Source organism: Pleurodeles waltl, chromosome 2_1 (assembly GCF_031143425.1).
Source record: "Pleurodeles waltl isolate 20211129_DDA chromosome 2_1, aPleWal1.hap1.20221129, whole genome shotgun sequence".
In the NCBI taxonomy this organism is placed as follows: Eukaryota; Metazoa; Chordata; class Amphibia; order Caudata; family Salamandridae; genus Pleurodeles; species Pleurodeles waltl.
In genome coordinates, this window is record NC_090438.1 from 835,610,314 (window position 1) to 835,633,291 (window position 22,978).

The following is a 22,978-nucleotide window of genomic DNA, read 5'->3' on the forward strand; positions in this document are numbered from 1 at the left end:
ATATTACACACAGCCTAAGAGAGGTTACACTCAAGCTGTCACAAAATGTGCACAAATATTTAGTTTAAATGTTTACAGTGCTTTCAAAAGTTATGTTTAGTAATGTGCTGAGTGCACCTAGTGGAAAGGTTTTTAGACTTTTCCTTTAAAAGTACAAATTCCAGATTCTGTCAATCAATTAAAACCCTTGCTTGGCTCCCAAGCAGCCTTCAGATTTGCTAAATAATCAACTGCCCACCTTTACATTTCCCTCAGACAGCAGGCGCCCCAGAGGGAAGGGTCGTTTCTCCTTTAGCTGCCTCTCCTTTCCCTCTCTTCACCGTAAAGGAGACCCTCCTTCCCTTCCGACCTGCTGTAACTCAACCATTCCAGAATGGTTGTTTTTTTGACAAATGAAAAGTAAGGGACCTTTCTTGATCAGAGTGATAAAGCTGGGAATGTCGTAACCCAGCTCCCCTGCCCACTTCAACCTCTGACCTTAATGACTCATTCTCATGACCTGAGTGTTGATTAGGGATTTATCAGTGTCAACGGGAAGGTCGGGCAAGTGTTTCAGAAGCCCCGACGCTGCAGCCTGACGGCATTGGCAATGGAAGTGATAAAGGATGGATAGCGCAAGGAGTGAAATGGTAACTCGAGTTTCTTGGTGGAGAGAGAGAGGGTGTGACTGAGCCAGGTAGGAAGCGGATCAGAGCATTCTGAGAAGCGCTGGGAGAAGAGGCAGTGACTAGAATATTTCAGACCGGGTGGCATTCAGCATAACGTAGCAGAAGGCCTTCCGCTGTCTGTTGGAAGTGAAACAGTCGGACATTCTGGACTGGAGGCAGGAGGTGACGATTGGGTAGAACAAGCTTTAATTGTTACTTGGATAAAAACTGTCCATGGACCAATGGATCAGGTAAAGTCACGGAGGGAGGTGGTGGAAAGGAAAAGGGAGATTGTTTTGAGGCTGAAGGAGTCCGAGAGGGCGCCGGAGGGATTGGCGAACGGTGTCTGAGAATAGCATGGGCATAGGTTTGGCTGGAAGGCTGTGAGATACACAAAGGGAGAGGGAGGAAGGAAGACAGAGGGTAGACAACGCAACTGCACAAGAAAGATGCTGAGGTTCTTCCTGAAGAAGGTGGTTCGAGAGTGCAGGTAGGAGAAAAGAGCACTTGCTGATTGTTTGGGCTGGGTCTGCGCGATGGTTTATCATTAGTTGTATAACAAGTGGGCCTCCGCTACCCAATCCAAATACAAATCAAACAGCGGTAACAGAGATGGAAGACACTTAGAATACTATATGGCAGTGGTTCTTAACCTTTTCACTTAGTTGGACCCCCACTGAATGATTACTAGAATCCAGGGACCATCTGCATCATCATTGCTGGCAATGTGCCCCCCATCGAAGCAATTTCTGTGATATGACCCACAAAACAATGGACAAAAATACAGAGCAGTATATATTAAACAAATGGTCAAGTATTGAAATATTCTGTATCTGTATATACATTATTCATTTTAATTGATTAATTTTAGTATTATTTAATTTTGTAAAGCAATCACAGTCCCCCCCCTCAGGGGTCCTCTGACCACAGGTTAAGAACCACTGCAATATGGTGTCCATTGGTATTCATTACCGGAATCTTACCACGTTTATTCGTTTCAGACCCTTTCTTGGTAAGACTCTGTGCCTTGGCTTTATCAGTTTTTTATTCAGATTACTTTGGGTGTTTCGGCTGACCAGAACCCTTTGCACTCCCAACATTCAGAGGACCTGAGGCCTTTTATTTTTCTCTTTTTAAGGCTTGTGCTGTAGAAAGACCAAAGAGGCGGAGAGGGAGCTCAGCCAAGAGAGAAAGGACCGAGGCAGGCAGAAAAAAAAACCCTCATTGCTTGGAACAAAGGGAGCCATGGCCTTGTCCAGGAGATCCTGAGTTTAAAGAGAGGCTCCACCGCTAGTGAGACAAAAGGTAAGGTCGAGATGACTTTTAGCAGAATATAATTGAGCGAGATCAGTGCGGGTTGTTTCGGTTCGCTGTGTGCGTGGATGCCACAGCTTTGACTCGGCTGTGGCTTCTTACTGCATTGTGTTACAGCCCTGAGGCCCGTTTCATAAAGGTGTGGTCAGAAATGCGGGTCGGCTATGTGAAGCACGAGTCCCGCTTACCCATGTACACACTTTACATGTATTGGCACACGATGGTACGTTTCCACGCTATTCCGGTATTATGTACGCATGACATCGTTTATAGATGCACATATAGGGGAATCATAAAATTGTGACTTTTTAAAATGTTATAACAGCAGTTTCTGTACAATGTGCACTCCTGTAAAGTTAGGTCCATTGTGGAATCATGAAGTATTCTTACCATCACAACTTTTCCCCGCAGAATATTTTTTCACTGAGAAGGCACATCTTGCAAATCCAGAGCGATTTGAGTAAATGAGCACACTTTCTGCATATCTCACTCAATGTTCGTTCTGGTGTAAATTGAATTCTCAGATAAGCGTAGCAAGTGTATTTTTAAATAAGTGTCACTGCTGCAAATGTTACTTCTACTGGCCCGATTATGAGATGTGTAGATACTGCACGGCATGAATTTAGGATTTTGATTGATATCTCATCTTCTTAATCCATCTGTTTTGATTTTCTTTGCAATGGGGGTATGTTTTTGGATCTCGTCAAAGACAGCACACGTGGTATTCTTGCTCTCAATTTTGTTACTTTTCAGCGGGCTTAGAGGCCGCCCATTGCTTCCCCATGTTTGGCTTCATTGTCATGCTCATTTGCTTGCTTCTTATTTGTCAGTATCCATAGGCTTGTTTTCTGTTGGTGTGTCTCACACTCCCTTGGAGCATTGATGCATTACTGTGTCTTTCCACCGCTTGCTTTTTCAAGTGTTTTCTTTTTCAAGTGTTCTTTTTTTTCTTTTTAAGAACTCATCAAGAGTGCATGTGTTTTTCAGCTGCCTCAATCGTATACGTCTATCTCCTCTGTGTCCCTCCGTTAGTTTCTCCCACCCAATCCTCTGTGTCTGTGTTTGCCCCAGCCCAAATCTCCATTGTCTGTGTGCCTTCCCCAGCCCTTCCCGCCTACCCCCCAATTTACCTGTGCTTTTCCATTTGCTTTTTCTAGTCCTTTCCACTTGCCCTCTGTTTTCAATGTACTATTTCCCAGGAACACCCACCCACACTCCATTGTCTGTGTGCTTGTCCTAGCCCCTCCCACACATTATCCATTGTCTGTGTGCTTGCCCCAGCCCTTCTGCCCACCCTTTGTTGTCTGTGTGCTCCCCCATCCACTCTTGCCTTTCCTCTCTCCTATCCACGTACTTCTCTCTTGCTCCCCTCCCTCTATGTTGCTTTGCCCCCAACCCACTAGCAAATGGAGAAGTGCATTGAGGATTTAGGCATCGCGCTTCATAGAGCTTTATTTATTAATTAGTTTTAGCCATGCTCTACCGCATGTCTACAAAACTTTGCCAATCCCTCTGAAAGTGGTGGATAAAATTATTTGTTCTCTTTTTGTGGGGCTCCACTCTATCATTTAGGACTGCTCAGAGCAGATAGTATATGAGCGTAGGGATGGTGCATAGCAGGGGATGGGGTGGATGGCAGAGGGAAGGATGCAGCCCGCCAGTGGGTTGCATTGCATACTCCCTGTGCGTTATAAGGACATCAGAAAGGGACTAGAGACTGGGACGAGGCTGCCCGTGCAGCCCAATCCCAAAGCAATTTGACTAGGTGGGAAAATAGGGCCCAGTGTTCAATTTTGGTTGAAGAAGCACCAGGCCATTTATAATTGGGTGGAGGTCTCAACAAAAATTTGCCGCACATGTAGGTGTATTGCATATCCTTGGTTGCGTATCTGGCCGTCCCATGGTTACAACCACCTTTCTGACCATTTGTAACTATTGTGCCTTGTATACATGCCTACACCAATAACATACAGTGTTTTATATTGTCTGCTGACTTTCGTGAATTGTGTGTAAGTTACGCATGCACAGAGTTTGACTTGTTTCAGGCTACGTCTAATTCTGACAGCAAAACACTTTACATTTATGCCTTTCATTTGAGGACTAGTCTCTGTAAATCGTGGCTGTAGCGTATAAGTCACAGGTCTGAAACCTAGAAGGTCCATTCTCCATTTTTATTTCCTTATGTCGCTAAAAATTATTATGACAGAACTCACTAAAAGGAATTAAAACACTTTCCAAGTTGTCGAACTGTAGTGGTAAACACTATGTACGTGCTCTAGTGCTGTAATAAAAATGTGACTTTTGTTTACCATTAATTCACCATGTCCCAATATTACATTTTATGGTTGCTGAATTTCCCCAGTCTCGAAGGTTGAAATGTTGAGTCAGCCTGAAGGATTCTAAACTTTCACCCCGCAAGTTGCTTACAGTGCACTACAGCACTTTACAACAGGCACAGTATTCCACCGAGCAACCCTACCAGGTATTAGGCTAAATAACCTCCCAGTTTTGCTAAAACTGATATAGAAATAGGGTAAATATTAAAATTATGTCATTGAACAGCAATATTTCTATGTCACTGACCTACTTTCATGGAAAATATGGCAAACCCTAAAAATATACCATGCAACAACACTTCCCTATCTCCTTACGCTTCCAGGGATCATGAACATAAAAAGGATCTCAAAAGGTTAGAGCACCGGCCATTCCTCAGCTCTAGGCCAACCTTCCGCCTTCACTTTGTGTGGGGTCACAGAGAGACATAAGAGCTGCAGTTCTGAGCTCAGATGATGGGTTACCAAGAAGACGTCAAGGAACCTTGCCTGTGGATTAGCAACCTGTTTGTGGTACCTGTCAGTCCCTTTTGTATAGGAAGTGAAATCACCCTCAAATTGGTGATGGGAGAGGTTTCAGTCCATTCCCATCATCCTCTCATCCTCTGATTCTCTTGGAAGGCCCTCCCCGTCCGCTCCTCAGCTGATACAATAGCTGATTAGCTGAGGGATGGGCCAAGAGGTTAGGACAGATATGAGCTTCCAGGTGCAGATCCGATATGGAGCTTGCCACCCCCCCCCCTCCTCGAAATGAATATGAATAAACATTACTTCCTTTGGGCTCAGATGGGACCAACTTAGTGTCTTGAACTCACCATGGCCTATGCTGTTGCACCACCAAACACGTTGTTCGGGCAATACACTCCAAAAGATGCCTGTGAGTCTCTGCCTTTGCAGTTCCCTCCTTTAAATTATGAGTGACACTGTGTGAGACATGATAGCAAAATTTATTTCAACCTGTGAAGGGTTTTGGAAAAACTTTGCCTTGCAAAATGTCCCTTAGTCACACAGTAGCATGTGGCTCTGTGGGCATAGTGGAGAGGACAGAAAGTGGCCTACTACTTGTGGACACCCTCCTTTCTCTTCTTGAAACACCGCTGCTTTAATTTGTATGGATATATGTTGTATGGCCACCATGTTGAAACACAAAAGACAGAACTCGTTAGGGACGTACAGCTAATAGATGATGCATGCATTTTGATTGAAGTTGACTCCTGTTACGTGCTGTCCCTCTGGTTTCCCCTCCCTCCCACCCTCGCTGTCCTCTCTGTTGTCTCTGACTCCTCATCCTGTACAGCATTGGCGGTGGTGCACCTGCATGAAAAGCATTAGCTGCAGAGGTGGAGGAACCCTTCACTCCTTCATTCTCTGAAGGTTCTGCATAGTGTTGCCTTGGGGGGGAAGATTCTCCTCAGGGTAAGGGGAGGAAGGGAAGCTGATGGCACACTATTACAGCCTATACAGTATATATAACGCCATCATTCTCCTGGGGCAGGCATTACAACATCCTCACATCATGTAATAATCCAGGCACGGCTGGTAGAGTGAAGCTGTTTCTGGAACTTAAGTGTTATGTCCCTGAAAATAATAAATCTATATTAACATTGAAACTGTTTTCAGCCATCTTAACCCCACACATGTGTTCAGCCATTAGTATGTACATAAGGTGAGTGTTTTGCTGTGAGACTAGGTTATTCAGTTTCTGATGGGGCAGCAGGGCAGAGGCACACAGAGGATGCCCAACATATGCCCCATTCCATGAGAATTGATTGTTGGCAGAAGGTGAGTTTGAACCTGGACAGAAACCACAAGGGAACCCAGGGATAGGAGTGGAAATAGGCAGTTCGGATAGGCAGAGGCAAAGGTGCACATGGACCGGACGATGTACATAATGCGTATCTCCTCAGCAGCCATTTGCATTAAACGCCCCAGCTTCATTTAAAACATTTTAATTGTAAATCTCTGTTGGGTAAATTGGCATTCAGTCTACTGATATTCACTTGTTTATACTGTTTTGGAGCAGTTTTGGCATCCCTCTGTCTTTTATTGAGCCTCCACAGTCTTGCCTCATTACTTATAGCGCAGCAAATCGGCTTGCTTCTCTTTGGTGAATTACATTTCTGCAGAAATCATCATGATTTAAAGGATTCTTTCAATTAAATTTAACTTGTTCCATGTTTTGTTCAAAAGGCCACATGGTGGATCTCTTTTTGTGGCATCACCAGCTCTTTTGGATAGAACCGACCATCTTGCCATTACTTTTTAAATTAACTTAATTACTGAAGCTACTAACCCACTTTTTTAAATGGGTAAATAGACATACCCCCTGGAATGCAATTGTAACCCAGAACAATTTCATGTTCTTGGCAGACAACATCTCTAATCTTCACATCTCCTTCAGAGAATCTTTCTAATCTGCAATCCTTTGTTGTCTGATTAGTGCCTACTACAGGTATTTTTGGCCTTCCAAGCTGGTAAATTTGACACATCACAAGAAAAACACAGTCTCCAATAGGTCAGGGTGATAAAAAAGACAGACAGGATGGAAATGGTGCCTGCACTAAAAACTTTATATTGATCCGGCTGAAAAAAACAGTTACAGCACGAAAGAATCATCGTTGAGGCCAAATGCCTACACCCTATTAAATCCTTCGGAATTACGGAACTCCTCAAAACAAAAAGTTTGCTGTAAGAGGAACAAATCATCATTTAGCCTCTTTATTGCTAAAATCTGTGAAATATACACGGAAATAGCAGCTTCAATTTCCTGATCATATTCCACCTCCCAACCCGTTGGAATACACACTGGCTACTGCTTCATTTGTCAAGGAATTTCCCCTTTAAACCAAGAATATCTTTTAGAAACTGTTTCACCGAAGTGAAGTGAATGCCTCGGTTCCATGCAGTGCTTAATTTTTAAAACAATAAGTGTCGGGCCCTTGTCAGGAGCCAGTGCAGTTTACACCATCCATTTCCCTTCCCAGCGCTGCCAATGACAGTACCAACACAACTAACCATCATACATCTTACAAAGGGTGACAGTTCAGACTATTCCAGGCCCCCAAAGCTATGGCTTGGGGGTTAGTTGTGTGAATCTCTAAATTAGGCAAAGAGCTCCACCATGTGGCAGACTGTTATAAGTGCCAGTGCTAAGAAGTAAGTGCTGTGCTGAGCACTAGAAACCACTGGCTCAAATTAAGCACTGGTTTCATGTTTAAGGGTCAGCTACAGACAGCTGTAGATGTATATTGGAAAGACCTATTGTTTCACATTCTTTACATTCATGTAGAGTGGAGTTTGGGCCAGCCCTTGCTCACGACTGGACTGTGTTGTTGTCTGTCTCACTTCCATACTTCTGATTTGATGGCTTTTCTCCCTATACCTGTGTTTGTCTGACCCAGAAGCATTTTGGACTCGGTGTCTTGAATGGTCACGGTATCATTCCACTGCTGATGTCAGACCATGGAACAGAGTATATGCAAAGAATATTTCCCCATACCTGCCTCTACTCCTACAGAGGCCAACCGTCCACTTTTCTGTTGTTTTGTCCTGTATTTGAGGGGTTTGACCCATTGCCGGCAGTGCGCTAGAGCAGGATGCCAAATGCCCAGCATTTTATCCTTTCCAGAACAAAAACAAAAGCTCATCAGCAGGATTTGAGCTACCTGGAGGTAGGCCACAAGCTGCTTGGCAGGGTGTTGCTTTCTCTTCTTTCAGCTCTAGATGAGCTTTTCAGAGATAGCTGTCCGCAGCAAGCATTTGTTTGCTGCATGGGTCAGAGGTAGAAGCTGCAGCATGGGGGTGGGGGGAGGTCCCTGCACATCCCTTCTTGGGAAACCCATGCGCCTTAGATATGCTGATAGTGGAAGTGAACACCTACTAAACAGCTCAGAATGTGTGAATGCAAGCGATGCTGGAGGGTTGTCCTCGGAATATGCCCCTGTGTTTAATTCTTCCATTCAGTCGAATTACCATCCCACATTTGCCCTCTTCCTGTGAGTTTCCTACTTTGTTAGGGGTCCTCTGCAAGTGCTATAACACTTGTTAACTGTATTGAGCCTATTTCTAAGCTCTCCTAATATTTTCATGTAATATGGGAAAGGAAGACGTTGATTATGAAGCCATATATTTTGGTCCCTGGGCAGTAGGTGATTACTGGGTAATATCCGTAGTGGATACTGTTGTTTACCATTGCAATTTCAGCAAACACTATTTCATTCCAATTGCAAAGGAGTTATTCATTTTGTAAAAATGTCTTGCCAAAGGCGGCAGGAGCGAGCAGTTAAGGCTCACTCGAGAATGTGGTAAGGGAAATAGAACTCAAATTCTGTACAACAGTCATTGCACGCTACAGGCTCAACGTACAGCTAAATTATATCTTTTAAATGGACCTGATTTAGAGAAGGTCGTTATGGAATGTATCTCTAAAAATGTGTCTCGCAACTCATCGCCACTTGCGTACTCCAAAAAATGTCGGCTGGTGTAGCTGCACGTGCAACGTGTCCTGCAGCGTAATTCTGGAAACTGGGCTCCCAACTTGCCCCCCTTTCTCTTTCTTTACCCTTCTCTCCCCCTCGACTTTCTCACTCACCACCGATGTCCTCTTGCTCCCTCCATTCCCCTTACTCATTTTAGGGCAGTTGCTGCACTTTTAGTCGGTGGCCCTAAATAAAATCTTCTGTGATTATTTCAACAAGGCTTCCAATTTGTTTGCATGCACGGCATATACCTCTCAATGTTTTTTTATATTTTAAGCATATAAAAAATGTATCTGCAGTGGATGTATGCACATCCCTAACAGCCGTATTTGAACGGGATTGGCAAAATAAAAACATAATGATTTGAAAGGCAGCTGCTGTGGATGTGCGCTCATCCACACGGCCATCTTTGATTGGGATTTATAATAAAAAAACAAAAAGCTCCCGAAGCTGAACACTGTGAAAGTTCACACATCTGCAATGACCATCTATGAATGCATTTTATGTTCTGAAATCCCATTAAAAATGGCCGCAGTGGATGTAAATGCATTTACAGCAGCCACCTGCTGAAAAACAAAAAAGCATTGCAAACCAATAAGTTTGGTGATGTTTGTGCTTTACACATTTTTAAGGCACTAAACATCACACTTTGTGGGATTGCAATCTTTTGTGACATCAATTACAGCTCCCTTACTAAAGGCTGTGCTCCCAGTGACTTCACGAAAGGACTAATCCTTTTCAATCAGTTGGATTTATATAGCACAACTAATCACCCGAGAGGGTATCCAGGTACTTGAGGATTATGATGGTTCAGGTGACTCAGTTTAACTGCCAGGTCTTGAGTACTCTGTAGAATTCCACTAGAGAGATGAAGGTCTCCAGCTGCAGAGGGAGGTCGTTCCAGGATTTTGCTACGAGGTAGGAGAAAGAGCATCCTCCGCTGTTGCTTTGGTGGGTGATGGTCCTAGTTCTGAGGGCCACCAGGAGTCGTTCTAAGGAGGTGTCCATGGGGTTTCCTGAGTAAACGGAGTTTATGATGGTGGTGGTGTCCTGGGGATGAGCTGGTCCAACGGGGCAAGTCAATGGTCTGTGTTGATTTCGGTGAGCGCATGAAGGTGAAGAACGTATGAGGGCTTGGGCTGGTATTCAAAGTTCTTCGAAGGTGGTGATCTTGTTGAGGAAAACGTTGGAGAGTCTGCCACATAGTTCTTGGGAGGGGAGGATGTTGTTTTTTGTGGCTGCAGGGTTGGCGAACTATCTGACGATGTTGAAGAGCTCTTTGCTGTGGTTGGAATTGGACTCAATGCAGTCGGCTAGGGCTTTCCTCTTTGTCTCTCTCAGTAGCCGGTGGTAGAGGTTGAGGGAGGTCTTGAAGGTGGTCCTATCTGAGGTGTCCTTGTTTGTGTGCCGTCTTCTTTACAGTTGCTTGCAGTGGCATTTTGCTGTTCTCAGTTCCTTGGTGTACCATCTTGCATGCTTGGTGAATCTCTTGTGTCTGCTGCTCTTGATAGGGGGGCAATGATGTCAGCGCAGTTGGTGATCCGGGAGTTTAAGTTTTTGACAGCTTGAACAAGGTTTGATGAAGTGTTAGGGCCTGATGTGCTGAGGGTATCTGTCCATTGGGTCTCTACACTTTGCTCTAGCTGCAGTGGGAGCACTGGGACTTCTTGGCGGTGGAGGGGCAGGGGCAGGAGTTATTGAAGTGTATAATGGAGTGGTCAATCCAGGTGAGTTCAGTGACGTGGCTGTACTTGATCCTGTTGCTGGAGGGGAAGATGGGGTTCAGCGTGTGTCCTGAGTTATGGGTGGGATCAGTGAGAATTGGGTGAGTCGGATGTTATTCATGCTGTCGAGGAGGCTGGTGGTATTGGTGTCATTGAGGTCATCGAGGTGGAAGTTCATATTTCAGAGAAAGACGTAGTCTTTGGAGTCAATGGCAAGGGGGGGGTGATGTTCAGGATGACAGTGCAGAAGCTGGGGCATGGTTCAAGTGATCTGCAGGCTAGGGTGGCTCTGATGGTGGTTTTTCCATCTGTGTGGCATGTGAAGTTGAGGTGTTTTATGGTCTGGATGGTGTCTTCTGTCTTGGTGCAGTGGATGTTTTCTTTGTGGATGATAGCGATCCCTCCTCTGGGTTTGTCAGTGCGGTCTCAGTGTGTGATCTTGTATCCATCAGGTGTTGCCAGGGCGATGTTGGGAGTGGACATAGGTGTGAGTCACGTCTCAGTGAGGAAGATGACGTCAGGGGTGAGGCCCTAAATCTCAGTGGCATGTTTGCAAAAACAAGTGTGTGTTGAGGAGGAGGCAGGCAGGTTGTAAGTGTCTTATTAAGTAGGTCCTGGGAGGAAGGAAGGGGGTGGATGGCACTGAGTGGGGCTAGCAGGAGGTGGGAAATGGGTGGCGGCAAAACAAGCAGGAGAAAAAGGAGGCACAAATGAGGTAGGCACAAAAAGGAAAACCACTAAGGCAAAGGGAAGGGCATAAAAGGCAAAGACCAGAAGAAGGAAATAACAAAGCACACGGAGGGCACAGATCTGGCTGATCAGGGTCTGACAGCAAGGGACAGAGCTGGGACTGGGAGTCTTCCACTCAAGCATATTTTAAGACTTCCTCAAAAGATGTAGCCATCTTATTAAGTTTAAAATCTTTTTGAGTTGTCCAACATGAAGGTCCTCGTCAACAAAATATCCCACAAAGGAAGCAGGAACGTCCATTGGTCTAATATTCACAAACTAATTTTAGAACCTTCCTTGGATCACCATAATTGATGTAACTGAGATGTCTACGCTATTTCACAATCTGCATACCAACAGTTATGAATCTTTTTGAACGTGCCCAAAACTCAGCATTGGTGTCTATCGAAACCACTAATTTTACCTAATCTGTCAAGTGTTAGACTGACTTTTAACGTTTGTTTCTATATGTCAGTGTTTGCCTTGATGCATGACTACACATTTCGATTATTGCTTATGTACATCTAGGTGTGCAAGTGTCAATTATCCTAAGATTTGATTGCGGGTGGCTATGTGTTTAGAGATATGTTTGTGCGTGCATGTGCACACATAAAAGCACACAGATAACTGGTTCTAGTAATGGCCATTCATCTCGGATGATTAGTCCTTTAGTGGTTAATATCAGTTCCCTTTATTTATGCAATTCATGGGATTGCTCACAGAATTGCGTTTTTGTTAAAGCACTTAAGGTGGGGGATCTCGTCACCTGTACTATCTTCCCTTCCATTACCCACAGCCCCATTTTACCTTACCCATATTAGTAAACACAGTTAGCCTTGTTTCCATCCCTTGATACTTACCTGTACCTTTCCCATTTTTTTTTGTTTCCAATGTTTTTTGTATTTTCCAAGTTTATTACCTCGTGATTTTTGTATTTCAAGGTAATTAACTTTAAAGTAACACCTCTCATCATAAATACAAATGATTGCCCAATATGGTGGAACCTTGCCTCATATCATGCGCAATATAATTTTAGGTGTAGCTTAGAGACAGATGTAGCTGTTTCGCTAGTTGAATGTTTCCCAAAAACAAATCATAATAAAATACATTCTTAGAGACACTTTCAATCATTCCTCTTCAGCCATTGGTTTGTTCAGGAGTCACTCACATTTTGCTTCTGCCCACCAAACACAGTATGAGGCAAAGAGTCAACCCACGTCATCCATTGGACCTGTTGAACTACGAGTGATAGCATTTTCCATGACTGCATATGTTTACAACCATTGAAAAAGAGTTCTTTTAGGTGCTAGTGTTGGTGCCCCTGGGATGCAGGGACACTTCTTCATTTGTAGATGTTGCCTTTTATTTGCACATTGCATACGTCTGAAAAACAGTGTTCTAAAAGAAAGTCACATTTGCCAGGCCCTGACATATTGGCTTTGCCAGTGCTTGTTATTAGTATACTTTATTTGGTGGGATAACCGGAGTTTCAGTCTAGCTATTTGGCTTGGTGTTCACTGGTGTTATTTTTTTTGTCTCAAGCCTTCTGTCCTCATAACTTATTTCCTACAATAACAACCATATAAAAGGTATCCAACGAATAATTCAAATATCCTGATAAAGTGAGGAATTGAACCATTGGTATCTGTCTCTTGTTAAACATAAGATATGCGGCTAACCTCGCCAGCATTTTAAAGCTAATGCTATAACCTGATTATCACATGTTAATTTAAATACCGTCTGTACCAGCATCTTTCCATGAATATAAGGTCAGCATGGTACTTATACTTAATGAACTGTTACTGTTCTAGTACAGCAAAAAAAGATGTCTAAACCGCACCCACCCTCTCGCAAGTAAATAACCTCAATGAATCACAATTTTGAATGCTTTTGTTTGGACAGCCTCCCTCTGTGACCCCTAGGGGGTGAAGGGTCTCAAAGTCGCATTTGCTTAAGGGTGCTGCGGGTGCCCTAGTACCGTCATGCCTGCAGTGCATGAATAGAGCATGCTTCTGCTCACCCACTCTAAGCTCTGTCTGTCAGACTATGCAGTTCCATTTTCTGCCTTCTTTGGGCCTGCAGCGCTAGGATGGGGTTCCCCCAGCTCTCTGCACACGACACTTGCTGCCACTGTACACCTACATTTATTTCAAGACTCAGTGACATATGGATCCGGCCTTTTATTGGTGAAACCCATTGCTTCCACACCCACAACTTTCCCTTCACCTACCCATCCCAGTGGATACTTAATAACCCCCTGAAAGTTCCAGAGAAGTTAACTTTTGCTGAGATGGCAAATCTTTCTCTGAACTAGCTTCCCATCTGTGGAACACTACTTGTAATTCTCAAGCCTTTTGATCCACAAACTCTTCAGAAAACATCCGTGTACTTCTCTGTTTCCTAACTACAGTTTAACTGTGTTATTTGTAGTATTTTCTAGGCTGTCTTTGCCATGAAATTGCACATGCTGTCACCTCAGCAATGTACAAGTCGATATACCATAGCAGAGTGCAGCATAACATTATGTGAGATATTCCCGTGTTCACATCTCCTTTACAGATCATTTACGGGTTATGCTTCAGTGAGCTAGCAAAAGCGTTTAGAACACCAGCACTCTTCTGGCTGGTTGATTCCAAGAAACAAATCAAGGATGCCTGTCACCCAATTACATGCTGCGTAAGTAGTACGCTTCAGTAAATGGGCAAAGCCCGCTTCCAGCATCAGCACGCTATTGCTGCTTGAGCTACGAGGTAACATCGGCGTTCTGAATAAAGCCTGACAATGGCGGCGACAGGGGATCGAGGCGCTGGCGAGCTGAATACTCACAAGTTATTGAAGGTGAATCCTCTTAGCAGAAATACTCTCTTGGTCGGCTCGTGGAAATGTATACTGCTAGGCTTGCACATAAGGCATCTGCAAAGTGTAAACTCATGTATCTGGAGCAGCCAAATCGCACATTTCATCTATTTCTGTCTGTGCTGCTGGCGGGCTTGGATAACCCGTCGAGTCCCGGAACTGTGGGAAAAATTATCGCGCAGTCGCATTCCGGTCCAACCCCGGGTCTCCCCTTTGAGTGAGAGAGACGCAGCACAGACCACTCGCACTTTTGTGTGAAAAAGGCGCACATCACACGTATTCCGTAGGCATTCCACCTTACAAAACTAAAACCTCACTAGACAAAAGTTGTCCACCAATGTTTTCATACCCTCACCCCTAAAAGTCTTGCCCCACCACATAACAACTCAGCAAGTATCTACCTACTACTGTGCCGCACTTCTTCCATTGTGACCTTTAACTTCCCCTACAGCTTATCACTGCATCTGTTAACCTTAATTAACTTAACTTCCTAAAACGTAAACTTTAACTTCCTACCTTGTTCAGGTGTGAGCTTGTTCACACCCTCTCTTTCAGCCAGGTTTGTCTTGGCAACAGTAATACCATTAGCTAAACCCATGCAAACCATGACAACTGCCACGGCACCTGTCTCAAAGCGACAACCACACGAGAACTTCCCCGTGCACCTGTTCCAACCAAAAGCCACCAAAAGCGACAACGCGAAACCACTGGTAGCAGCCCAACTCTTGCCCATGATTTAGGGAATGTGGGGGAGGAGGGCAGGGCTAAAATTCCTCCTTTGTGTTGGGTTGCCACCGGGTCACCTAACCATAAAATGGTGAATGGCCTCCTAAAATGTCTGGCTAAGTACCTTCTTTAATGGAAAGTATCCCAAAATGCACAGTCCTAAAGACTGCACCATTGTCCATATTCCCGGGGAGGAGCTGGCCTCTCAGTGGGCAGCTGCCCACAAAGCCCGTATTGGAGCAGCCGCAGTGAGGGCGAGCACTTTGCCATTTCCCCGAGTGCTCCCGAGTCTCGAGCTGTCTCGATTCCTGAATATCACTTGTCTTTGCCTCCTTGTTGGCAAACATGATGTGCTTGAGAACGCAGTCAGAGGAACCAAAGTCTTCCGAGGTGTATAAATAACCGTGCTCATAGGCTTAGCATAGGTTTAGTTTTCCAGGGGGCTGTGTATTTGTGGTCACTGGTCTATAAAGAGTTGGGTGGTTGGCTGACCGCTTTGTGCACAGCAGCTGATATGCAGGGGTCCAGGATTAATGCTCACTTCGCAGCTGGACGGGCGGGTGAGGTTGCAGGAGCAACTTAGCGGGCTATCTGGCAGCCCATCATGCAGCAGGAGCTCTGACTGTCTATTTCCTGGCCAATAGTAAATAATTTGGAAAAAGCCTGCCTTAAGGCAAATATTGCAGTTTTGAAAAACTCATTTTAGAAAGCCAAGACTTGGGAACCCAGGTCTGCTTGCTTGTCACCTACTCAGAATTATATCCTTGGTTTTGGTGCAGTAAAGTCAAATAACACCATTGCTCTCAAATACTCAGCTAGAACGGCCCAAGTTCATTTGTATTCATTGTATTGGTATTATGTGTATAGTGCTTTTCTGCCCTTTGTGGGGCCTGAAGTGCTTTCGCAATTATTCGATAAGTTGCTACTTATATAGCGGTCAAAGTCTTGTTGTAGCTACCTCAAAAGGAAAGATGACAGGTTGGTATTCAGCTCCTAACATCAAATTCTCATTCAGAAGTAATATACAAATAAGCCATGCTATATAAAAAGTTAACTCTGAGCTATCTCAAATTCTCAGTGCATCACTGGGCGGCAAAGAGTTTATAAAAAATATCAGTCATGGTTCACTGCATACCAGTCCAAGGCTCTACCTTGTTGGCAAAGGTGACTAACTGCTCTAACTCACTAATCTTTTCTTCTGTCGCCTTTAACATATAACCACAAAAAGAAGACTATTAGAGATGCTTGAATCAGTCTGGGCCACTAACAATGGGCATCTTTTATTTGGTCACATTGTAGCATTTATCCACACATTGCAGACAGGGCTGAATCATTGCGATAGGAAACTTTTGTACTCTGCTTTAGAATCAGCCTGAAAAATGTTTTATAAAGAGGCATTGGCAAAGCTAATAGTTCTTGCCCATGACACATCATGACCTCATACCTATTGGCTTTGCTGATATTTATTTTTTGGCACAGGTGGCTGCTCTGTCTTCCACTTGGAATACTTTTCAAGGACTTGTGAGTGTTTAATGTGTCAGTGAATATCTTTTAGTTGATCTGTTGCTTTCTCTTTAAAGAATCACAGACGGCCAACACATGTTGCACAGATAGCATATGGATTCATCAAGGTCTGTCACACAATACGGATGCCTCATTTTAAATCAGTTTCAGGCACACAATGCTCAGTTCTTAGTTGGACCAGTGTCAGGCAGCATATATCTCACGGAAGATTCTCAATAACATACACAGCATAGTGCCAGGTCGCTTATATATGGTGTTTCCTGGTCGCGAAACACATGTTGGCCATTAATGATTCTTTTAAGGGAAAGCAGCAGATGAAATAAAAGATACTCTTTGGAACATTACATAATCAGGAGTCCTTCAACTCTCGTTTCAAGTTTGTCATTGATTTGAATGTACTAGGTTTGGCATACCTAGTTTAAGAGGAGCCTGATTGTTCCATGAACTTCCCCAAGTGATAAATCTATTTATTTAGCTGTTCTGAGCTACATGAACAGTAGCCTAAGGGTAGCAGAGCACTGAAAAATAGATATATTATTATGTTTTATCTATAAAACAAAAAAATTAAGCCAGAACATAAAATGTGCTGGCTTTTTTCACCCTACTTAATAACTAGCACATGACAGAGGGTACGATGGACGTTTTAACTACTCACAAGAAGGAAGCCTGGCAACATTTAAAGCATGATCTTCTATTTGCTGCACAATGAATGAAAAAAATTAATAGAGAAATCGAAAATGTGCAAACTCGGGTCAGTAAATTACATGAAGAAATTGACCTTTTAAATGACGAGGAGAGTATCCCCAAACTGATGTTGTTTTCCTTGTGAGAAAAAAGTTGCACCTACACGACTTAGATCTAAGTGGAGGGAGGACCTCAAGGCCACCGAAAAGAACAGGTACATCAGCATGGCAGTGCTTGCATCATTGCCCCGATGTGCGGCCCGCCGTTCTCGTTGCTTTATCGTCAGGACCATAGGTATATAGTGGTGGGCATTAGGCCCAGGCAGAGATTGCTACTCTGTCTAGTTCTGTATGATAGGCCTTTCACGTGATATGTACATTTAGCTTATTACTTGTTGATATGGACTAATTCACTCGCTGAAAGATTAAAAGCAGACGTTGGCATGGTGGTTCAGCATATATTATTTAAAATAGTGCAGTACACTGACAGCATCTTCAAAAAACCTCTTCAGTCTTCGAGGGCCTTCCGAGGAGCTTCGGGCCATGTCCCAGCAACGGGAATCTGCACTTTCATTCTATTCCTGACAATTGTATATGATCTTGAATCATTTCCACTTCCCCAACATGGTTCTCACATCCCCTTTAACACTATCTTTCCATTGCTCCTTAGCTGGGTCAAAACTTTAAAAAAAAAAAAATGCAATACAGTACTGTCTTACCATGTGAAATAGGATCCCTGTTTGTACCTTCACAAATTCTTAGAGGTACACGCTGGTGGGATGTTAAGGTTGCTCGTTGGAGCCCAAAATGGCTGCCCCTACTAGATATTTGTTTTGAACCTTCATGCTCTTGAATGGTTTTCCTCATTTTGCCTGTTTTGAAGAAACTTGGCTAGAGTTCATGATCATTTTTTTCCACTTCTGTGGTGTCTTGTATCCCAGATGCTGGAAATTATAAATACGTTGAACACAATGGACCGTCTGTTTTCTTTCATGTGAAGGAACTATGTCACTCCCTTTTTTTCTTTCTTGGTTTAATCTAGAGGTTGTTTTAGTAAACCTTAAGCGCACAAGCTGTGGTTCGCATACCACTATGACTCATTTGGAGCTAGGAAATCTTAGCCTCATAGAAATTATATGCGCGGCGGACCAGAAAGTAACTCAACAGATGCCAACTGACTCTTGCTCATCAGTAAAATTGTCACAGGGGCAAAGACGCAGATGCCCACTCAAGCTGTATAAAAGAGGCTGCCTATTTCAGTTCATTAAAGGGGTGAATTGCTATTTCTTGGTGGTACTAAGTGTAAGGATTCCTAGTTACAGGGGTCCAGTGCCATTATTTCCCGTGGTCTGGCAGAGTGTGCATGTGTGAATTTGTCAACAGTGTCTCTGTAAACCACACTGGCAGGGTGGGCTGGGAAGACACCGCTGACTTGGCAGGAGGTCTTTGTGCACCTGGCTATTCCTTGTTTCCTTGAGTGGAAATGCTGACTACAGCGAAGGGCGTAGTCCCACTCCAAAATGGGCAGCACTCATGAGCGCTCACCCTTCCAAGCAAATAGAAGAGGGTTATTATAGCGGAGTACCTGATTGTAGCACTTGCTGTCAGGAAACATGACAATATGGTAATGCCTTAATTTCCGTGAGAACAAAAATGGGGCGTCCCCTGATAATTTAGATAGGACACAATATCAAGGGCAAAATATTAAAAATAAAATTTTAAAATTTTGAAAGGGAAGTCTGGATTTTCTATAGGTAGCTCAATATCTGTGCACCTGTGCAGTACATATATCATCAAGGAATGTAGATGCAGAATTTAAATCTATACTTCCCCATGTGCACTTATATTTCAGTGTTTTGTACCTCGAGTTTCTGTCCTCGATATTCTTGTACCAGGATATTGTTGGTGTTGATAATCATTAGTACAATCAGCAAAAACAGCTCACCATGCTTAAGTACAACAGACTCAAAATCTAAAGTACCTTTATGGTTTATTATAATGCTTAGCAGAAGTAGAAACAGGCCACATTTAGTACATGTTTCATTTAGTACAACCAACACACACACATGCCACACGCCCACATACATGTGCATACACACACACACACACACACACACACACACACACACACACGTAACTTTTGTCTAAAGAAGTGGGGAAGATTTAGTCCAGGACAAGGGTGTGTCCAAAATCGGCATAATTTGTTTTCGTGCAATTAATTGAAATTCTGGCAAATGTAGCATTTAGGGCTATATTTTAGCATGAAATGCATCCTTTCGTCCAATTTGGATGTGAAGACACATTTCTCACTAAATAAATTGCACCAAAAACAAGTACCATAAATGACAGCTGAATGTGTTCTGGTGATTCACATTGTTCCTGCCCTGTAATTTTGCCATAAACATGGTCTAATTGTGTAATGTGGCACAATGGCATAATTTCAAGAATGTCATGTAATGTGAAAATCCTGACATTCCGCCTGCATAATTTAAATTTCCCTTGGGCCTAGTTGACGGGGTCGTCCTTGCTACACAGATCAGGCTGCATCATAGACTAGCACGAGGGGACTCAGAGCTGTGCAACCTTGTTATTCCCCACCCCCATCATATATATATATATATATATATATATATACTGTTTTACAGCTTATGCTCTTTATAATCCCATATGTCCTTAGGTTACCCACACGAGACCAAGGCAGTAGGTATTGTGACGTGGCTGTAGTATACAGCCCTGTTTTCAAAAGAGAAGTTTAACTCAAAAGGAATATAACTTAAATGCTCCCAATCGCACTCCCTGATGTCTTATCACCCCTCAGAGCAAACAATCCACAGCGTAGCTGTTGTTGAAATGGTAAATGCTTGTCCAGCTTCAATTTTCTGTTGGAATGTAACGGCACTGGTAATGTTTAGGAGAAGATAATGGTGGTCATTACGACCTCGGCGGCCTTTTCCGAAGACCGCCGAGGGACCGCCGTACGGAAGACCGCCAGTGCTGGCGGTCTTCCGCACGGGCCATTATGACCGTTGGCAGCGCTCCGTCCTTTTACGGACGGAGAGCCGCCAACAGCCATACTGGCGGCAGGCGGGGAAGTGGAGGTAGCTCCACCTCCACCGCCACACCAACAGAACACCTCCCAGCGAATCACGTCCTGTGATTCGCTGTGGCGGTGTTCTGTTGGCGTGGCGGTGTCGGCGGAGCTGCCCCCATGGCCATGGGTCCCGTTCCCTCCCGGAGGATCACCGGAACAGGTAAGGTGTTCGTCCGTTAGGGAAGGGGGTGGGGGGTGTTGTGTGCATGCATGGGGGTGTGCGTGTGTGTATGTTGAGGGGGCGTGTGAGTGCGTGCATGAATGCGGGGGTGTTGTGTGTATGTGAATGAGTGCGTGTATGCCTGCGTGCATGTATGTGTGTAGAAATGTTGGGGATCGGGGTGGGGAGGGGGGTCCTGCCACCTTTGGGGGGTGGCAGGGGTGGTGGGGGGGTAGGGGAGGAAATCGGGGTGGGGGTGACCCCTATCAGTGCCAGGGAAGGGATTCCCTGGCACTGATAGAGCTTACCGCCATGGATTTCATGGCGGTCCCAAACCGCATGAAATCCATGGCGGTAAGCCGGGTCAGGCGGGTTGTGATACCGCCGGCGGTATAGTGACGACCGCCGGGCTGGAGACCCAGGTCTCCAGCCCGGCGGGCGGAACGGTGAAGCGGCGGTTGGCCATGGCGGTAACCGCCATGGTCAAAATCTCATTTTTTAGACCGCCAGCCTGTTGGCGGTCTTACCGCCGTCTGCCAGGGTCGAAATTACCCCCAATGTCTTTTAACTACAAACAGATTGCAAAATGAGGACTTGGCCTTCAAAGGAGGATCCACTGGAAGAATTCTTGCTTATGGTGAGTGGACATAAGAAATAGTCTACCCCAATTCCAAGCATCCACTCATTCCCTCAAAAGTTGAACAGGGCTGAGGGAAGAAATGTTAGACAGACTATCCTAAGAATAATTAATTGGGAATTTGAAAGCAAAGTATGAATACTCTAAAATAATGTTAACATAGAAAAAGGGCAGGCCACACCTGGACTGCCTGTTTCAAATCAAGCAGTGCAAATACTCATGGGTCATGCCCCGTTCACTTGTTTCACAAATGCAGGCATGTAAGTCCAACCCACTCTCTGCATTCGCCATTGGTCCAGCAGTCTTATTTAGTCATGTATATTAATTTGAAATATTTTTCTGGATTACCTGACAGGGGGGTGGAAATGAATAAATATCTACTTGTCCATGGGACAGGTTGCTATATAAATCTACTTGTCCTGTGAAAAAATCTACTTATCCCTTTGGTGCCATGTATGTGGTGACAAATTATGGTAGCAATCTCATTATATAAGAGCTCTGATGATAGCCTCTCTGATTATGCCAACGATAGTATTATAGTAGGGTTTGAATACTAGCAATTCTTTATTTTGCCACCTTTCTGCAAATCTACACAGTGGGGCTGGAGGAAGAAGTAGACAGTAGCTCCAGGGTAGTGAGTCTTGTGCACACCTACTAACGTGCATGTTTTAAGGATTTTCACCAGGCTTTTCTCTAATCTTCTCCAATACTGAGAAAGGTTGGAAATTTAATCCTGACAAGGGCAGAAGTAGAAGTTGTTCCTGGAGTGGTAAAAAGTGGTTGGAGGGAGGGTGAACTTGTAAACGCTCTGTAGATTTTCGCATGAGCACATCTGCCCCAACATATTTGCTTGTGCTAAAATACAATTCACAAATAGTTTCTGAGGGTACGATTTCCTGCATTACTTCTGTAAATGCTTGTGAATTGACGAAAGCCATAATTTTGCACTAATGCAGAGACATATATCATGTTGGCACTTTTGTGACTATCTTTAAGAATTGGGCCCTTAATTAGGTCTGGTGTTAACCAAGAACATTTTTTTTCCTCAAATTTCTGTTTCTCTCTAGCCATTTATCGACTGACTTTACTGTGAGTGATCGCATTCTGCTTTTCCACAAGGAAGATCCTGTTCAGTCCCAGGAACTACTGTGGCAATATGGCGTTTTTGAGACCACACGTTTTTTTGCTTTTTGTTGATGTTAATTACAATGGTGAGGGCATGGCAGCGTCCACAACAGTAAAGATTTACAAAAGCTGTGTCAAAACAAGACACGCATTGACAGAATCAAAAGACTGCCCACTAATGTCAGATCAGTTGGCTTTGCCAGTGCTTGTTTATTTTCATGTTTCCAATAATCTTGTTGAAACTGACCACACTACTTTTCCAGTATGAATATTTTTTGAAAATACTAGGATTCATCAACACATTTTACTAAATGAGGCTTCACATAAATAGTACCTCAAATTTCACAGTAATTTAGCAAAATGTTTTTTTTTTCTACTTGCATTTTTTTCTGTACATTTTATTTTGAGAGCAGAAAATAATCAATCTTGCTTACAAGCTTCTACAAACATATACATGTAATCAGAGAGCATCATTCTGGGAACATTATACGTAACCTCATATTGTTAAACTTTTCAAATCTGTGTGTACACATGTTTTTACTGGAAATACAGTCTGTAGTGGATTGTGAGCTTACAACATTTATATAGAGCGCTTACCCTAATAATAAAGGTTTTGTATTAATGAAACATAAGTACAAATTTGAAGCACGCTAACCTATGGACACAAATATTAAATATTAAATATTACCTCATCTGTAGACAGTTCCCTTCCTTGTAAACTGGCAGTCAAAGGGTTTGTGCTACAGGGGCCTGGGGCTACTTGTTCAAGGACAAAATAAACATGAATACCTGTTGTCCTTGACACCAAACAATATGTCCTTGGCGTCAGGCTATAGGAATTCCAATCCCCTGTCTGAAAATGAAATGCAGAAGTGGTACACTGCATTAGCTATTAATGCTGGGATGGAGTAGAAACTATGCATGGAAAATGATGTTAATGCCTGCATGATA

At 43.7% G+C, this 22,978-nt stretch overlaps 1 protein-coding gene across 3 annotated transcripts in view; it reads left to right on the top strand.

Annotated features, from left to right (window-relative positions):
* ATXN1 (ataxin 1) overlaps positions 1–22,978 on the top strand; it is a 1,071,340-nt gene that overhangs the window by 417,654 nt on the left and 630,708 nt on the right. For all 3 annotated transcript variants that reach the window (XM_069218776.1, XM_069218777.1, XM_069218778.1), the window contains exon 4: positions 1,786–1,952. The gene's annotated coding sequence lies outside the window, so the exon portion shown is untranslated. The remainder of the gene's footprint in view (positions 1–1,785; positions 1,953–22,978) is intronic.